Source organism: Salvelinus sp. IW2-2015, linkage group LG35, assembly GCF_002910315.2.
Source record: "Salvelinus sp. IW2-2015 linkage group LG35, ASM291031v2, whole genome shotgun sequence".
NCBI lineage: Eukaryota > Metazoa > Chordata > Actinopteri > Salmoniformes > Salmonidae > Salvelinus > Salvelinus sp. IW2-2015.
The window spans coordinates 16,431,054-16,436,111 of record NC_036874.1 but is presented as its reverse complement, the minus strand read 5'-3'; positions in this window follow the sequence as shown (position 1 = coordinate 16,436,111).

Sequence of the window (5,058 nt, the reverse complement as noted above, 5' to 3'; positions counted from 1 at the left end):
TCAATCACCCTCGGTCGGGGCTCCATGCAAGATCTCACCTCGTGGGGCATCAATGATCATGAGGAAGGTGAGTTATCAGCCCAGAACTACACGGCAGGACTGGTCAATGACCTGAAGAGCTGGGACCACAGTCTCAAAGAAAACCATTATAACACACTACACCGTCATGGATTAAAATCCTGCAGCGCACGCAAGGTCACCTGTCCAAGCAGCGCATGTCCAGGCCCGTCTGAAGTTTGCCAATGACATCTGGATGATCACGAGGAGGAATGGGAGCAGGTCATTGGTTGATGAGACAAAATAGAGCTTTTTGGTCTAAACTCCACTCACCGTGTTTGGAGGAAGAAGAAGGATGAGACAAACCCAAGAACACCATCCAACCGTGAAGCATGGAGGTGGAAACATCATTCTTTGGGGATGCTTTTCTGCAAAGGGTACAGGATGACTGCACCGTATTGAGGGAGGATGGATGGGGCCATGTATCGCGAGATCTTGGCCAACAACCTCCTTCCCTCAGTAAGAGCATTGAAGATGGGTCGTGGCTGGGTCTTCCAGCATGACAACGACCCGAACACACAGCCAGGGCAACTAAGGAGTGGCGCCGTAAGAAGCTACATGCTTTGTAAGTAGGAAAACCTGCAAAATCGGCAGTGTATCAAATACTTGTTCTCCCCACTGTATATACGACAAATTCTTCATTCTCAAAACCAACTTACACCGAGAGGAAAGTTTTTCTGGAACATGCTTATTCCTGACATTGTCTGGAAAAATGCATGGTTAAGGCCTTACAAATATTGTATACCAAACAAAGTTAAGGAAGTGCACTTCAAAATTGTACATAAGATATATCCATGTAATTCTATGATATCCACATTTGTGGCTATTGATGATATCTGCGTTTTCTGTGAAAAAGGTGAAAATCTGTCTCACTTGTTCTTTGAATGTAAATTTGTGTCAGAATTTTGGGAAAACCTTGCACACACTACCTATGTTTTTGACTCGAAAGATATATGTTACTATTGCAATGATAACAAGACCACTGAAATGATTGTGATTTTTTTATTTATTCTTGTTGCCAAATACTTCATACAAAAATTCCAAAATTCTATCCCAAAATTAAATTTTTTAAAAATTGAATTTAACTATTTTATTAAAACATTAACCCTAGTGAACAATAACAAGAAAAACATTTCCCTAAATCATTACAATAAGATTTTTTCAGAGTGATTACAATTGCACTAGAATAGTTTATTTTTGTAAATATTTTTTGTTTGTTCCAGTATTTTCTCGTTAATACCTCGTTAATGTAAATTGTTGATCTGTATTTTGAATAAAAAATAAACACATTTTAAAAAATGAGTATGTTGGGGCACTTGCTCGTAAAACATCTCATTCCAAAATCATGAGCATTAACAAAGGCGACTCGTCATTCAGGGCAGGTGGGTAGAGCCCTACTTGTTTAGCTACAAAAATATATATACAGTATTTTTTTTTTTTGTGTGCCTGTTTTGCATGTTATTTTGGCATTAATTCATGTCACATATCAGTTTGCAAACAATGTAAAATATAAATAATAACCACTGAGTTAATAAAGCTGCATACAAACATGGTCTCTTTTTTGCTTTCTTGAGTAAGGCAGCTCCAAAATGCAGGTGTTTCAGCCTAGCTCAGTGCTTTCTGTGATGGAGGGGCAGGCAGCCGAATACACGGAGTGTAGGGGTTGGACATCTCTAGGGGAGAGCTTTAAAATTCATGCCCCTTGAGTGCTGCCATAGTTACATTAGAAGTGCCCATCCAAGAAGGCTCAAGGTCATAGGCCAAAGATAAAATTGTCAAATCACGTTATATCTACCGTAGCTTTGATTGGACTGATGTCAACATACTTTCAAAATCTTAGCTAGCAGTCATCACCCTGAAGTAGACAATCTACTGGCAAAACCTTTCCAATCCTTATCATGTGAAGAGAAATTTTAGATAAAACGTATTGGTGCTCATCGGCCATTGTATATAAAAATGACACATCAAGTTGGAAATCGCAAATTCAACATTGAGTGGTTTGGAAGGAATCAGTGGGTAACTGCAAGCATTGCAAAACAATCACTAGCCTGCTATTCAGTGGAGTGGGTGTGTAGTCCAAGTTGGGTTTAAGGGTCTCCTTTCCAAGCTTAAAAGGATAAACATTCAACATTTGCCATGCAGTCAATCCAGCATGACTTCTGCCGCGTTCAAAACAACTGGAAACTCGGAACTGGGAAATCTCAGACTTCAGTGAGTTCAAGACAACTGAACGGTCATCCAACTCGGAATTCCAAGTCGGGAACTCAGGCATCTTTCTAGAGCTCTGACCTGAAGATCACTGACATCATGATTCAACCTTGTTTTTTCCCCCCCCCAGAGTTCCCAGTTGTCTTGAAAGCACCATACATCCAGAGAATGCCAGACTTTGATGACAAAGTTTGATGACAGAATTTTCCAACGAAGGACCGCCACGCCACCTTCCTGTTGAAGTGGGCACAGAACAACAAGGTGAGTCCAAAAATGTCTTGTATGCTGCTACATAAATGATGTAATATGACAGAGAGATATGTATACTGTAGCTAAGAAAGTAATACTAAGTGTACATTGTGTAGTAAGCTGTTGTGCCTCACCCTAATAATTTGATCCCTTTTCCCCTCATAACTTAGAATATACTGTTCTGACTTGGTGGTGCACATGTAGCCTATAGCCTGTTTCAGAGAAATGTCATCATCGAATATTGTAAGAGCTTTCATTGTCTGTGGTATGGTGTGTGTGGTGTGGTGTGTGGGGGGGGGGGGATTTCCGCAAGATCAAACCTATTTTAAATGTGGTCACCCTAAGCAGGATAGGAGAACTTATGCAGCAGGTTGGGAGACCAAGTTTAAGGTTAGGAAAAGGGTTAGGGTTAGCAAAATCGAAGGGGAATCTTTCCCTTAAATTGGTCAACTATCACATTTACAGCTACCCCAGTACCCACGCCCTTTCCTTGACAGCAAAACAATTCACATCTCTTGTCCCCATTCGTTTAACACGGAGCGCATGCTCTCTCTGACCAGCAGAAACACAATTCTCACAAGACCATTTCTGGTTACCTTCACCGATTCCACAGCACCCATCTCTGTTTTCACCCACCATGAAACCACAAATGGATCAGCCAAAAGGCAAGGGTCCACTTGTCCCAAAAATGTCACTCCTACTGTCACAGACTCATCTTTATCCTGACCAAGTGCAAGCTTCGGGCTCCGAGAACTATCACCTCCGATACTTCGCCCTCTGTCACGATCGTCTTGCAGWGAGAGAGAGGACCAAGGCGCAGCGTGTGCAAAATACATTCTCTTTTATTTAGAGAAGGGAAAAACCACGAAACGAACACTGAATACAAACTAAACAAAACAACAAACGACCGTGAAGCTAACGATGTAAGTGCATAGACAAGCAACAAACGTTCAACATAGACAATTACCCACRAAACCCCAATGCCTATGAYTGCCTTAAATATGGCTCTCAATCAGAGACAATGAACCACAGCTGCCTCTAATTGAGAACCAATCTAGGCAGCCATAGACATACAAACACCTAGACAAGACACTGACCCATATACCATACAAAACCCCTAGACAATTCAAAAACACATACATTCCCCATGTCACACCCTGACCTAACTAAAATAATAAAGAAAACAAAGAATACTAAGGCCAGGGCGTGACACCCTCATTCACTTCCATTTCTCCTCCTGTCTTCAATCTGGCGTACAGCTCACTCTGCTTACACTTTATACCAATCTTCTTTAATAAATCATCTATTTTTCCCTCTATTTTTAACCGACTCAAGCTGACCCTTTTCCTCTCTTCGACCTCCTAGGTCTCTCTTTTTCCCTCCATTCCTCCTTCGTATTCCAAGTGTACGTCTCTTTATTATAATAATTCACTTCTCCTGACATACATCTTGTTCATGCTCTCTCAAAGGATGCCATTTAACCAGCTGTCACAATCTCTGTACAATCAGCACGAACCTCTCGCTGTTCAAACCTTCTTCGATGAGGTTTTACGGCGGTTGGCATCCAATATGTTGCATTACTGCCACCTACTAGACTGGAGTACAACTCCCTTATACTTTCCTTGAAAATTAAATAAATAAACATATAACCTACCATCTAACACTAGAATCACTAAAAAAATCTAACATTTTAATAACAACACCCTACTCTATTATTTAAATCTATTTAGTCCTACCTCGTGCCAACACCCTGAAAGGATGGGACATCACCATGTGCTAAACATCCGATCTTACTGAAACATATATCATTCGTTGGCCTATCCCTCTACTGGTACAGACCTACTACTCACACCACTCCTCTCAGGATCCCTCCCCCTTGACCCAGCTTCTTCTACTTTCTTCACTGCCTCAGCATATGCCACCTTCTGCACTACTCTAACCCTGGAACCCTCAACCTGCCTATCTCGCACGGAACATTTCTGATCCTCAGCCCCATGCGCACCCCAACAATTAACAAATACCACTACTTTCCCCAAATGCTACACATTCCTTTGTCTCATGTCCTTCTGCACACTTCTCACACCTGGGAACCTCCCTCCTACCGACTGCTGCCACATGCCCATAAGCTTGACACCTGTAACAACGTAATGTATTCAGCACAAAAACTCGTACAGGATAACTTATATATCCTAACATCACTTTGTCGGGCAAAGATTCACCATCAAAACTCAAAAGAACAGACATTTACATTACATTTAAGTCATTTAGCAGACGCTCTTATCCAGAGCGACTTACAAATTGGTGCATTCACCTTATGATATCCAGTGGAACAACCACTTTACAATAGTGCATCTAACGGTTTTAGCACTCTGGGAGGAGGAAACAATGGAGTTGTCAACCGTGATGGCGAGATCATGGAACGGGCAGTCCTTCCCGGGAGGAAGAGCAGCTCGTCTTGCCGAGGTTCAGCTTGAGGTGGTGATCCGTCATCCACACTGATATGTCTGCCAGACATGCAGAGATGCGATTCACCACTGGTTATCA